At 40.1% G+C, this 15,622-nt stretch overlaps 1 long non-coding RNA gene across 1 annotated transcript; it reads right to left on the bottom strand.

The window, feature by feature from the left end:
• Nucleotides 1-5,792: 5,792 nt before the first annotated feature.
• On the bottom strand, nucleotides 5,793-8,142 carry LOC140857550 (uncharacterized). The gene is made up of 3 exons (XR_012141008.1): nucleotides 8,115-8,142; nucleotides 7,790-7,898; nucleotides 5,793-6,121 (listed from the first exon to the last, which is right to left on the bottom strand). It is a non-coding gene; the product is annotated as an uncharacterized lncRNA (long non-coding RNA).
• Between the last annotated feature and the right edge of the window lie 7,480 nt (nucleotides 8,143-15,622).

Raw genomic sequence — 15,622 nt, 5'->3', positions numbered from 1 at the left:
CTTAGGATCGATCGCTAGACGATGTTCCATGACTTCCGTGTCAATCCCTGGCATGTCCATCGGAACCCAAGCAAAAACGTCCGCGTTCCTTCGGAGGAAATCAATAAGATGCGTCCGCACCTCCTCCCCCAGGCTGGAGCCAATTAACACCACATGCTCCACGTTCCCATCATTCAGGGGGACTGGTACCAGATCTTTGATTGGGCCGCCCCTTTCTTCGGTGAGGTCGTCGCGAGCATCCAATCCATCGACGGGATAGGGGTCAGCCCGGTCGCTTCTTTGCAAGGCGATGTTGTAGCAATGTCTGGCCAGGGCTTAGTCTCCCCGGACCTCTCCGATCCCCTGGTTGGTGGGGAACTTCAATTTCAAATGGTAGGTTGAAACGACAGCTCTGAGAGCATTGAGGCCGGGTCGGTCAAGGATTGCATTGTAAGCGGATGGCGCCTTTACCATCAAGAAATTCACCAGAGCCCTGGACTGCTTTGGATGCTGACCTGCGGCCACAGTCAGAGCTATCATTCCCTCCGTCGGAACGGCGTCACCGGTAAACCCTATCAAGGGGGAGCAAATCGATCTCAGATGACCGCCAAGAGCGGACATCCTTGAAAAGGCATCGTAGAACAAGATGTCGGCCGAACTTCCGTTGTCGATGAGAATGCGACGGACGTCGTAATTCGCTATATTCAGAGAAACTACGACCGCGTCATTATGAGGGAATTGGACTCCCTGGGTGTCTTCTTCGGTAAAAGTTATGGGTTCTTCAACTTTTTGCCGCTTGGGGGATGCAGCTGGTATGTTGGTTGCCTCCTGCCGGGATTCCCCCGAGATGGCATTGACGGAATCCGTCAGGGGCCGGTCATCCGGCCACTCCTTATCGGCGACCATAGCCGGAGGCAGTTGTGCAAAGGCCTCGTGAGAAGGCATCAGATGAGGGAAGGAGGAGTGGATGCCGGAAAAGATGGTCGGAAGTGGATCCGTTGAGCGCTCCTTTAAGAACAAGGGTACTGCGGAGGTTCGAACCCCTTCCTCTAGCGCCAATCCTGTTGGTGCAAAAATCCGCTTGCGCCGGAGAAGCTGGAGTCGGGGAAGTCGCGGTCGCCGTCGGGACCTGCAAGGGAAGTCTAAACCGGAGGTGGGGTTGCTCCGGCAAGACCCTCCGACGCTCAAGTCAGTTCTCTGCCTCAACAAGAATGGAGCGCTCGAACGGAGAATTTAGCAGAGTTTTGAGATAAGAAATGAGCTTAGAGAATAACGTATCTGGGTCCCCCTTTTATAGGCGGAGGAGGTAACGGATTGATGGCGACGTTTGTAACCGTCTGGTAGTGGGCCGCTCGTAGTCAGGGGGACTTTATTGCGAAGGGTAGTGGAGCAGAATCGTGGCTATCGCCGTAGCTCGCCATGTGGAATCAGTTGCGAGGAGTGGAGCAGCGTCCGTTGTCGTGACTTGCCAACGGAGGGGAGAATCGCGCGGTATCCGTTGCAGGAAGTGCAGCAGGATCGTGACCGTTATTGCGGCCTGCCATGAAGTAGTGGAGTCACGCAGCACCTGCCGCAGGGAGCGGAGCAGAATCATGGCCGTTGATACAGCCTGTCAGAGAGTAATGGGGTCGCGCAGGGTCCGCCGCAGAGAGTGGAGCAGGGCTGCGACCGTTACTGTGGCCTGTCAGGGGTGATGGAGCAGTGCGGGATCCGTTGTAGGAAGTGGAGCAGGGCCGCCAAGGGGCGCAGATCTATCGACTGAAGCTCGGCAGCGGTCGGAGTCCGGCCTCTGTAGGAATCCGGACGGAGTCTTCCTGTAATCAAAGTTAAAGGTGAGGCCCGGCTCCCGTAGGAGTCTGGACGGGGTTTACCTGCAGTTGACGTTGAGGACCGAGCCCGACTCCCGTAGGAGTCCGGGCGGAGTCCCCTTGCTGTTGAAGTCGTCGGCGGAGTCCGGCTCCCGTAGGAGTCCGGACGCAGTCTGTTTTGCAGTCGTTGGAGTCAAGGGCGAAGTCCGACTCCCGTAGGAGTCCGAACGTAGCTTGCCAGCAGTTGACGTTGAGGACCGAGCCCGGCTTTCGTAGGAGTCCGGGCAGAGTCCCCTTGCTGTTGAAGTCGTCAGCGGAGTCCGGCTCCCGTAGGAGTCCGGACGCAGTCTGTTTTGCAGCCGTTGGAGTCGAGGGTGAAGTCCGGCTCCCATAGGAGTCCGGACGAAGCTTGCCAGCAGTTGACGTTGAGGACCGAGCCCGGCTCCCGTAGGAGTCCGGGCGGAATCCCCTAGCTGTTGAAGTCGTCGGCAGAGTCCGGCTCCCGTAGGAGTCCGGACGTAGTCTGTTTTGCAGCCGTTGGAGTCGAGGGCGAAGTCCGGCTCCCGTAGGAGTCCGGACGAAGCTTGCCAGCAGTTGACGTTGAGGACCGAGCCCGGCTCCCGTAGGAGTCCGGGCGGAATCCCCTTGCTGTTGAAGTCGTCGGCGGAGTCCGGCTCCCGTAGGAGTCCGGACGCAGTCTGTTTTGCAGCCGTTGGAGTCGAGGGCGAAGTCCGGCTCCCGTAGGAGTCCGGACGAAGCTTGCCAGCAGTTGATGTTGAGGACCGAGCCCGGCTCCCGTAGGAGTCCGGGCGGAATCCCCTTGCTGTTGAAGTCGTCGGCGGAGTCCGGCTCCCGTAGGAGTCCGGACGCAGTCTGTTTTGCAGCCGTTGGAGTCGAGGGCGAAGTCCGGACGAAGCTTGCCTTTAAGGTCGGCCTTGCTGGCGGAGTTGTTGATTTTGTTGAGGACTTCGGCTGAGGGTATTTTATACCCAACAGTAACTATTAACCACTAAATCAAAGATTCAAGTGCTTTTAGCATTATTTTTTTATATAAATTTTATTCTAAAATATAATTTAAATTAAAAATAAATTAATATGTGCATTGTGTATGCCACATTCTAATACTAAGCACTTGGTGTTTGTGCATGTCTGCTTGCTTCATAAATGCTAAATGTCATCTTCATCCAATGATCCTTTCAAATAAAATTCGATTTACATACTCAAGATAGAGTTCCTAAGATGGGTCATCCAACCGAAATCAATGCACTCCAGCTCTTTGGCTAGCATCTTTTGGTTGCATCATGGGATGAGGATTCTCTCCGGTCTCCACTTGGACTAGAGAGGACTTGTCTTTCAACTACAACCATGAATGATTGGCATGATGGCCATGATTGAATAAAGTCTACCAGCAAGCTGCCCCAATGCAATGGTTAGACCTATCCAATTACAACCATCATGCCAATCATGAATGACCGTAACTCGAAGATAGGCCCTCTGTAGTTCAAGTCAGGACTGAGAGGATCTGGATCTTGAATCATAGCCATGATACAACACCGACATCATGACCGACGAACTTGGTTCTCTGTTTTGCTCATGGAATTGCGGGAATTTGAAGTTTTAGAGGGGATCTATGTGTTTTTTATTTAATTATAATTACTCCTTTTAAGAAGAATAGAATGTCCCGGTTTAACACCTTTCGCAGCTCGAACACAGAATCTCCTTCAAATAAAAACCATTCAGCTATAGCCTTACTTGCAGGTCTCGGATATATAAATTTTAAAGTTCATGCATCAAATCATTGAATTTAGAATTCCATAAATTTGGATTTACATGTGATCATGCTTAAATTCTGGATAGGCTTCTCTGAGGAAGTTACTGTGCTTGATGACGAGCATAATTTATTTGAATGAAATGTGGCTGTATAAAAGCAAGCCATTTAATCAATCTGCTTGTTCATGATTTGGGATGTAATCACTTAAATCACTCCCTCCAAAAATAAATGCTGTTTAGCAAAATAAGCATACCTTAGATTGCTGATCATATAGTACTATTTTTAAGTCTGGATTTGTCTTGATAATGTGGAGAAAATAAGCGCATGAAATGTGATTGTAGAATTTAATTATTGATTAATCAGATAAAAGTTTAGATGATCCAACTAGAACCTTTAATGGTTAAGGAGGGGAGTGGGGGGGAAAAAAATTAATTCCATCTTAGTTGACTGCCCATTATGCAATAGAAACGTGGGGAAAAAAGTATAACAAGATAACCTGATGTTAGCCGATCAAATCCCTTTTCCTCTTCTTTCCTTGACAAGGTTTGTTGACATTTTGGGATAAGCAGTAGGCAAATTCTTTGTGCACCACAGGTGGTGTAGAAAATCTGATGTGGAGCGTAGCGTCTGATTGGTTCATGTAGTCACCACTTTTCAACGTGTATTTAATGACTGCAAATCAGTTCTTTTGTTTAAAAATTTTATATGACGAAAATATTCATGATCTTTGGTAAAATTATGACATCTTATGTGCATTCAGAAAGTCATAATTTTTATCCACAGGATATCATAATATAACGTAAGACATCATAATATGCACAGAATGTCATAATATTTTTTAAAAAATAGGAGTAATTTCGTCATTCAAAATTTTTAAACGAAAAAATCAATATGCAGGCATTAAATGCGCGTTGAAAAATGGTTGGACAAAAATGTCCTTTTCATATTATGATATCCTGGGCCATATTATGACATCCTAAGCGATAATACACTATAGGATGTCATAATTTTTTTCAATAGACGGGGATATTTTCATTATACAAAATTTTAAAATGAAAAAACCGACCTGCAGGCATTAAATGTGCATTAGACAGCGATGACTACATGAACTAATCGGACAAGACGATGTGCTCCACGTCGGATTTTCTACACTGCCCGTGGTGCACAAAAAATTTCTCTATAGCAGTTTGGTCTAATCCTCCCAATATCTCAAACCTCCCAAACCCTCACAAAGGCAAAATTATATCCCAAGTCCTTGTTCACCAACTAAGAGACTTTATCAATACACTAGCTGCCAGCTTGAATTCATTTAATCCTCAAGATATCTATGATGCAAGACATTAAGCACCTTCATTCAAAGTTGCTGAAACCATTTTAAAGCTGCATGTGGGCAGGAAACCAGATGACTACACAAGCCCTCGGATAGGCTAGTGCTATACTTCTACATTTGTTCACTCGACGAAATTGGTGCCATAGAGCTTTCAAAGATATGCCGCCCTCATCATTTCCCTTGACACAAAACTATTTTACCCTGAAAGACACTACCATGCCCCATAAGTCTGGAGCTTTTATGTTGTTTTCTAAAAGCTAAACGCATGCACAATTGTCCTTGAAGCAAAAGAAACATCAAAAAAGGGGCAACTTTAGGAGGCAGACTGGCAATCAATTTATGTTTAGCCTATAATATGCTGTTGGCTAATTCTCTAGTAATTTTAGCTTTTGGGGACGACTAGTTAATTGCTATGATGGTATCAAAGCTCAGGTCACCAAAGATCATGAATTAAAACACCTTCTATACTGATTTTTATGTAGTTAACCCGGAGTGTTTGTTATCTTGCTCCTTTGGAACTCCATATGCATGATCCCAACCACACATGAGAGAGATGTTATGCCAGACATATATCATTAACTCATTCCCTGATAGCTTAAACATTATTTAACAACTTTTAATATGATCAAACACAACAGTTTTATCCCTTCTCACACGAACAATATCAGTATACATGGGATGTTTTCTTCAAATAATTGTAACTTTGACAAGAGACTAGTTACAAGAGATGGGAGTCCTCTTATTGCCAGAATGTGTTGATGGTTGGGAAAACCTTAAGGTTATGGTTATTATCAACCTGCAGTCTCAAAATTTATTGGTTATGGTTGCTAGGATTTATTTCCTCTACCAAAAAAGGAAAGCAATAAATTATGTACCATCAGCTCATCAGAAATGGAGAATCATGTAGATAAATTTTAGAAGAACAAGATGATGGACTCATGTAAAAGAGGACAATCGAGCGATTTTAAGTTAAAATCAAAACTGACTGCCACCGCATGGCTAAACCCTCATGTAATGGCACAAGTACTAACAGCACACATCCTGACATTAGAAAGCTGACAATGGTTACAAGAGATCAAGGCCATCTACTCAAAAATAAGTTCCTTTATGATCTGGTAGTTAGTCAACTTTGACAGGATCCTGTCTTCTGAGCACTGGTATGAACACTGAGGAAGCCAACATCCCGACCAAATATCCAGCAACAGAACCATAGGTGACGCAAATAGGCCATTCCTACATCCATAATAAATATTAGAACCTAACAGAACGAAAAGAAAAGACTACACCATCAAGATTTCAAGATTGAAAAGCAAAAAAAAAAAAAAAAGGCTTTGTTGGATAAGTAGTTGGTGAAATTGGGAGGCGTGCTACATGATTTTCCACGGCTGCCTCATAATTAGAAGCCATTAGAAATTATAGAGAGCTCCCTTGAACAATACAGGAGATTGCCAAGTTTTAGATCATCAATACTTCAGGTAAGCAATTAAAGCAATATTCTAGTTCTACCAAAACAATGAGAAGGTGTTGCTCCCTATGCTACATGGATGTAGATTGCTTAAACTATTTCAGCAAATGCTCTAGTCATATGATAATCTCAAAACCTCACCAGAAAGAGGACCACATTCCTGCAACTCCAAAGCAGGCTAAGATGTAATACAATAAATTTTTTTTACAAGGACCATCACCAGTACCCTCTTATTCAATTTTTATATTTCATGCAATTAGAACGGTCACCGGACATAATATCTCAAGAACCAAAAAGAAAACAGAGATCGATCATGGATTATGTGGGCTTCAAGGGCATGTACAAATCTAATTTCCTATAGGACAATGTCTTGTGCTGGAGTTTGCTCAAAGCAGATATACTGTAGCACCTTCATGCAATGCTCAAAGCAGATATACTAACCAGATTTGGGCTATACTCGACTCCACTCAAATCTGGTCAGCTCTAAATTAGATGATAAGAGTCCCACATTGATAATCCGTGATCTACTATCCTTGCATTGCTTACATACAAAAAAAAAAAAATTATATAATTTTGTAACACTAATATATATATATATATACACACACACACACACACATATACCCACAGCCTTCTAGGTGAGCGGGAGTTTGTGTACGGATGAAAAGTGTATTATAGTCGCACGTTCGAAGCCTACATGGGCAACCAATATTGTGGCTAAAAGCTCATGGCTTAGCACATGAAATATTGTCCGTTCTAGCCCATAGAACTACAGTTTTGCCTCTTTGGATTCCAATCTCAAAGGGGCCTCGCATACAAAGGGTGGGCCCTTTCTATATAAGCCGTAGTTCCCCTTAACTCACATCTAATATGGGACTAATGGCACCCTCTTTCTTTATTATCCCCCCCCCCCCACACATATATATGTATGTATGTATATATGTATATATATATTAGATCACTAATGCATAGACTGTTTCGAAGTAGTAGATCACATCCAACTGCTCAAATCATCGAAATGGGATCCTCATTGTCCAGTATAGACCTGACTAGATCTAAGAGGAGATCCACCTGAGTGTAGCCAAATCTAGATCTGCTCAGCAATACTAAAGATATAATATTATCAAGTAATGGAAATGACACAAATGAATGTCCTACTTATGCCTTTAAATTAAAATCAACCATAAGACCATTATTTCTGGATCTCCAACTGGCAGTTGAAAATTTTGTTTCATCTAGTTTTCTCTTGTATCTCCATTAATATCCAGCAAAATCCAAGATAAATTTAGACAGCAGAGATATTGGATAGTCAAAACTGTCAAAGACACATTAGGGCTGGAATCTATAAGGAAGCAAAAGCCAACAGGAGATATGAAATATATAACATGCAATTTATAACCTCTTCAGATAAGAACAAATAACAAAAGAACTATCACCTGCCATGGCCTTTCCCAATCAAGTGGCATTGGCCAGGCACCAAGCCATGCACCAATAAAAGCTCCATGTGCCGGTAAAGAAATCATATAGTCAACAACTTCCATTGGCCTGCAAAAGACAATATACTTCATAGTGTAAAAAGCATATTGGACGCTACCAATTTGTAAGCAAATGCAACATGCTAGAACAAACTAAGAGGAATAACAATAATCAACAAACTAGTGATGAACAACACTTTAGAATGAAAGCAAAAGGACTAGCAGCTTCATGTAATAGTAACTTGTGAATGTGAATTGGCACACAGAGAAGCGTGGGAATACCTACTTGGAATGAGCTAGAATATGTTGCCAGTGATTTGACTGAATCTGCACACTTGTCTCATGTGTATATTGCTTGTAGAGTATGAATCTTTCTCCCCAGCAGAAATTAGCAACACTTTTAATAAAAACAGGGAGCACAGCTAAAGTCAAGTCCATCTTCTTAACTAGGTTAATTAATTAACCCATATTCAGCTACGTCTATTTCTTTCTCAAAATACCCAAGTCATGAGTTGCTGATTTTTCCATCCTTTTTCAAACTACTTTACTTCAAGGTGGTAGATCTACATATTGTTAGCTAGTTTCTTAATTCAATAATATTGATGTGATCTGATTCTGTAGAGAAGAAAATCAATGTAACAGTCACATATGCCATAAAGTAATGTCCATTAGTATTTTGGTGGCCAGGGCCAGCTACCTGCTGGTCTTCGCCTCTTTTAACTTGAAAGGAGGACCACTAACCATCCAGTAAAGTCCCTGATCTTTGCCCGTTTAATCAAGGCCTACGTTTCCTAGACCCTTCAATTAGGCCTCAAATATCCAAACCCGATGCTTAAACATAGGCACTAGTATGACACTGGATATGGATATGCAATAAGAAATTCTAAGATATTGCAAGGCTCTCATGCTTAGACATGCAGCTGCACCCGGAATTCACGTCAATGTAACATAGATTAAGGCCACTATTTTGTCATTAACAAACTTTCATTAGATGTCCTCCCTTTAAAGCTATTCCAGTCATCACCATGGCTACTTACTAATTTTTGGCTCACTACAAAGATGACAAAACAAAATCCAAAATTCTCATATTTACTATTGATAATCAGGCCTGCAAAGCAACACTGCCACTTTAACAGATAAATAGAGCATCATCATCGGTAAGAAGAGAATGAGGACTAGATGAGTGAAATTAATGTCCAATTCAAGTGAAAGGAATTTTTCTAACAATGCCTTAGAAAGGTTCCTAAAATTGAAGGATAGTGGTTCAAAGTTCCATGTTGCTTGGAGCAAAATAGGATGTTGAAGCTAGAATTGATGGATTAGATGCTGGCTGAGTTAAGAACTGACCTTTGATGTAAGACAAGATGACCAACGTGGACAAGTGTTAGGATTACAGCAGAGTTCAAAAAATTGTTAAAATAGGAGATCTGTTTAAAATATATTCCGTGGAAGCAAAGTGTTCGATCAAGAAAGCTGATATAAAGGATAAAAGTGATATAAAAATAAAGGGAAGTATGAGCTTTCTAGATTGATTATGATAATGACAGCGTGGGAAGCCATAAGGATCATGGAGGAAAAAAATTAAGAAAAATAAAGCAAAGGGGCTAGATTAGGCATTCTGTGATGGAGGAAAAGCGTAGCTATCGGCAAACTTATGTATTTATTATATGTTCAAAATGGGAGCAAAATGAAGTAAAATAGCTGAGCCATGGATGATGAAATGGTGAAAGCTAAGGAAAGCAAAGTGAGGCAAAATACAATAAATAATAAAGCAAAATAGCAAGGTGATAATAGTGGTGGTAAGCGTATGGATTTGAATTTTGCATATTAAGGCAAAGACGGTGGTGGGAATTCAGTATATAATTAAAAGCTTTCTTTCTAGATACAGTAAGCAAGCTTCCTAATTATTAGGCAGGAGATATAGAACCTTATGATCAGAAAAAGGACGCATAACAGAAGCATAACAGGCATTACAGGACTTTATGATTAGACAATGTTTTTCTTCTCCAAAAGGCAGCGCTTAAGGTTTGAAATACCATAGAAATGGGACAGTAAAACCAGTACATTATTTAGACTAAAAACCAGTGCCAATTTTGGGGTGCCGAATCTGGCAGAAGTTAGTACATCCTGCACATACTGTCACACCCTAAATTCGGGACATAACATGGCTATGCTATCGAAGAATGGAACCCACGATAACACAAAGTCAATCCATCATAATTATCTAAAATTCATCAAATAAAAAGATTCAATTCCATTATTCATCAAGTAATTGAACCAATATTGGTTCAGAGCATCTAAATCCAAAAGCAAGTACCAACCTGAATCTCAATATTCATAAATAACTACAAATTCGTGATCATAAAATAAACTAAACTTCCACTACTAAATTTTCAAGCTTGCTACGCAGATCTTCAAGCCTGGATTTTCTTCACCGAACCTAGCCTTATTTCTCTGCACAAAAAAAAAAAAAAAAGAATATGAGCTACATTAGCCCAGTAAGTAGAACTTGCGCTTCCTTATCGGATCAAGCATAAGTTTTCTATGATAATGCAATATTTAAAAAATAACGGATAATATAAAATAAAGTATTTCATAGAGCATATAATAAAACAAATCATAAACCAATCATGCATGCATAAAATCATGTATATTTCGCAATCATGAATCATAAATCATTCTTGTCATGTATTCATATCAAATTTCGAAACATTGCTCCCAGATATTCGTGCTAAGGTCACTATTATACCCGTGACAGGGGCATGTTTCTTAATCGATAGAGTTCTTGTTTCATGTGCCAACTTTATACCCGTTGGCAGGGCCATGTTTCATGTGGATGCTAGCTCCGGATGTCGACCTTTCCGAAGGGATTCATTCATAGCTATCTGAGAGCCTTTGAAATTCTTATATCTTTTTGTTAAAACATACGTATACATAGATGGAAAAAATAATGAAATTCATGCTTTATAATCATGCTATTTTCATAAAATACATTGTTGCCCAGCTATGCAACCCAAGAGGGGGGGAGGTGAATTGGATTTTTAAAATTTTAACGTTAATTTAAAACTATGAGGATTAAATAATAATGAGCAGGATATATGTAGAGAGTGATTCAAGCAAGGTGTAGAAATTAGATGCAAGAATGCAAGTAGATAAGAAAATTTAGAAAGAGAGCAAGTAAGCACAATATAAACAAATAAGATTTATAGTGGTTCGGTGCCAACTTTGCACCTCCATCCACTCCCCAAGTTCCTACTTGAGAATTTAAATCCACTAAACCGTATTCAATAAGAATACAACGTCGGTACCTCTGACTCTAGCTATCTCAAGCTAGAACACTTATTTTTTGGGTACAAGCCAATCCAACACAATCCGATTCAAGATTCGGACCAACCTTTCCAAGTTTTGAAACCCTTCCAAAACTAAAGATCAAGACAAAACAGAGTATATAAGTTAATCACACGAAAATACAAATTTAGCTCCTTTAATGAGCAAATAAAACTTTAAATGCACTTTACACAATAAGAAGGAAGCTTTTTTGATTTTTCTTAAGGTGGTTGAAGACTTGAATGAGCTCTAGAGGGGTTGGTGAACTTGAATTGAAGGCTTCTTTTTCTTGAAGAGGTCTTTTTGCTTAGGGCTGAAATGAATGCTTGAGTCTCTTCAATCTTTCTTCTTTTTTCCTCCTTTAAGTGCTTTTATAACTTCAATAGATGGTAGAGAGAAATTTGGACTGAAATAGAGCCATTGGGGATCATTAAAAAAGCATTAAATGCTATCAAAAAGAGCTGAAAACTAGCCGTTATGGAAGTTTTCGTCATAGGGGGTCGACTCATGGGGTCGACCTCTGTGGCATAGAATAAAAAATCACTGTTCTGTATCTTTGGCCTGCACAGCAATAGAGGTCGACTCATGGGGTCGATCCTTTTGGGTGTGCCAGCCAAAAATAGCATGCCGTTCAGTCCCTTTTGATAGGAGTTGACTCATAGGGTTGATCCAATTTTTTAAACTCGAATTTATCTCAATATATCTATCCAAAAAGTATGAAATTGCCTCCAATAGATCACAAATCTTCTGTTCTTTCTTTTGAGGCTTTCGAATCAAAATTTGATAAAATTATGATTTTGCCTCTGAAATACAATCAATCTTTTTTCAAGCCAAAATCATTAATAACCCCCTCAAATATGTTGTAATTATCAAAATCAATTCATGGAGTAATAATCTCTCCCTTTTTGATGATGACAAAACACTTGAGCAAAAGCAAAACATAACATGTATAAAGCATTAATCAAGAATTTCAAATTTATGAAGATGCATCACTTAAACATTATAGTCAATTATTTGAATAAGATGCATCATGAGTAGTTTGAAGATTAGTGTTAAGATAGCTTATCAGATTATTTTTTGATAAATTTATTTTGACAATTTTGCTTATTGCTCGATTTTAGACAAGTTTGCTTATTGCTCGATTTTAAATAATTTTGCTTATTGCTCGATTTTGTTCATCTACTTCCTCTTTTTGACAACAATAATTAAGATTATTACTTCCGCTTTTTAAGAAAAAAAATGAAAGAGACTCTCTCTCACTATAGCAATCATAAAAGATATTTCAATTTGTTCATATAGAAGATATTGCCATTCATAATATTTCATAACATATATATGAGGCATTTTTCATATCATATTAAGATATTTCAATTAATGCCATTCATAAAAATCAATCCAAAGATATTCATAGAAGTTAAAAGTATATATATGTATATATCCAAAATGTGACATAAGTGTCACAATATATATGAGTCAAGTCAAAGTACATAAGCCATACAAAAATCATGGACAAAAATATAACTATCCATGAGTCAATCAGCCAACAATTACAAAGGCCATAATCTAGAACCTAGACATAAAAGATTAACTATGCTAGATCTAATAGATATCATGGCTAGAGGGATCAGAATCTGAAGAGTCAGAGATATGATAAGGAGTCTCAGGATTAAGGCCACGGGCACGTCCTCGACCATGTCTGCCTCGGTCACGGGTAGAAGTACCGGCACGAGCAGAAGGGCGAGAAGATCCTGGAGCCTGAGAAGCTATGGACTGTGCTAGGAGAGAAAGTCTGATGGTGTCCAATTGTTCCAAAGCTCTTGTCATGGACTGCATCGAGGCACCAATCTGAGTAGAGACAGTCTCATTGGAGCCCCTGTTCTCTCTCCTCAAGAAATCAAATCCACCCTCCAAAACTCCTCGAAGTCTAGCCACCTTTGCAGACAGGTTGGAGACCTCTGTGATGTCCTCATGTGGCTGGAGATGGGCTAAGGCTAATACTTGTCTCTGCAAAACTAGAACTATACCTGTCAGTCTCAGAACACATCCCTCAAGCTCCTCAAGTCATACAGACTGAGCTGTGAGCATCTGAAAAATAGTAGAGATATGAGGGATCAAAGTCTGATCTGAGTCAGCCTTGATGTCGACCTCTGAGCAAAGACTGAGGTGGCAAACTGCTGAGATAAAATAGAGCAAACACACTGGGACATCAGCTCAATCTGATCATCTACAAGTCTGAACTCTGAAGGATGTACCCTACTCTCTGATTGTGGAACTGAAGCATGCCTCCTCATTGACTCTGAGGGACTAGCCTCGTGATCAGATACGAACTGAATATTAGGAGATGCTTTATGATCACAAGGAGGTAAAGACGGTCCCTCCTCCTCTGCTCTCCTCTACTCTCTCCTCAACACCCTTCGACCAACCGCCATTAGTCTTTGAGAAACCCATACGGTGCAGTGTGTGGTGGTTGATAGTGTCAGAGTGTAATAATTTGGTGACTGCCTCTCCCTAAAAATAGACTCTGAACCTCCTAAAAACCAGGGTGAATGCCATACCATAAGGCAAGTGAGCCTTAGACCTATTCAGGATCTCTCTCATGGCTTCAAACATCAAAGCAGGAAGGTGCAAGGGGGTCTGGGTGATCACATGGTACATGATGCAAATATCCCTACCAGATAAGAGGTCATGCCTGCCACTCCTAGGGACAAAATATTTGGTAACCATGTGATGCAAAAGACTCATTTTAACTGAAAGAAATTTTGCTTCTAATTTATTCAAGTTTTCAGTAAATGCTCTTCCTAAAATAGCACTTAATCTTTTTTCTTTGATTGGAAGTTCCATATGAGTATAGCCTTCACAAGGCAAGTGTAAGATTTGTCCCAAGTGCAATGGATCAAGAACTATGTAACCCCTTTCACTAAGGATTTTACTGTTCCATTGCAATAACTCAAATTTAAGTAAAATTTCCTAACCAAATCAACATAAGTATTTTTCTTTAATAAACGATAAAACTCCCATCCTTGACATTTAATTTTTGATCCAATAGTGAACCCTTCTTTTTCAAAAAATTTGAAATCTATATTCTTCCCGGGTTCACTTTTCGATTGGAGAGAGGTACCTTGCTTGGATTGAGTGGAGACTGTGAAGAAGCTAAAGCAGGACCTGAAACTGGAGTTGGAGTAGAAAAGGGCTCAGCAGCCATTCTTTTTCTGCGCACATCTTCTTCTAACCCTCGAACTGATTTTCTTCTCTGTGGTAGCTTTGATTTGGAAGTCATTTTGGACAGAAGAGACATGCAAATAGATTAGGAGAGCTGATGAGTGGTAGAGTGGAAGGAATTTTTAGAGGAAAAGCAAAGATTTTGGGGAGACAGACCGTCGGTTTGGAAAAAAAAAGTTTGAAGCTAGGGTAAGCTCGAACCATCCAAACGAAGAAGAAAGAGAAGGAAGATTTAAATCCTAAAGGGGTGATTTAAAGGAAAAAATCTGATGAGAAGAGGGATTTTGAGATGAGAGTGGAGAGGGAGGTGATCTTGTTTGGTGGAATGGGGAAGATGAACGGCAAAGGGGTCGGCTCTTTGCAATCGATGAAATCCCAATAAAACAGAGCCCGATTGGTTTTAATAAAAAAAATTACAAGTTTACCCTAGAGTCGACCCTAGGGATCGACTCATGGTAAGAAAGAAAAAAAAATGATGGAGAAATTTCGAAAAAGCTTGAAACTTGAAAGAAGGGTGTCTATTTGAGAGATTGATTATTTGAAGGATAGTTTTGAGCTTTTAAGAAAGGAGAGATGTGAAATTACCTAAAAAAAATAAATTAGTTCAATAAATTTTTGACAAATTGAACTTGGAATTAAAAAGATACTCAAGCTAAAGGATCAAGGATTCCTAATTCTCTCCTAATTTCACAAAATCTGACTTCACTTAAAATCTTGATAAAGATATCAGCCAATTATTTTTCTGTACAAACATAATAAAAAATTATATCTTTATTTTGAATATGTTCTCTTATGAAATGATGTCTAATTTCAATATATTTTGATTTAGAATGCTGAATTGGATTTTTAGTTAGATTAATAACACTAGTGTTATCACATCATATGAGAGTTTTATTGAGTTTGATGTCAAAGTCCTCAAGTTGTTGCTTAATCCACAGGATTTGAGCACAGCAACTTTCGGTTGCAATGTATTCGGCCTCGATCGTAGACAGTACTATCGAATTTTGCTTCTTGCTAAATCAAGAGATTAAGTTAGCTCCAAAAAATTGGCAAGTTCCACTAGTACTTTTTTTATCTAATTTATATCCAGCAAAATCGGCATCTGAATATCCTATTAAGTCAATTGATGAGTCTTTAGAATACCATAATCCTAGAGTTTATGTATCTTTTAAATATTTAAGAATTCTTTTAACTGCATTTAAGTATGATTCTTTTGGATTTGATTGAAAGCATGCACATAAACAAACA

This window comes from Elaeis guineensis, chromosome 4 (genome assembly GCF_000442705.2).
Source record: "Elaeis guineensis isolate ETL-2024a chromosome 4, EG11, whole genome shotgun sequence".
Classification (NCBI taxonomy): Eukaryota; Viridiplantae; Streptophyta; class Magnoliopsida; order Arecales; family Arecaceae; genus Elaeis; species Elaeis guineensis.
This window is presented reverse-complemented; position numbering and strand designations above follow the sequence as displayed.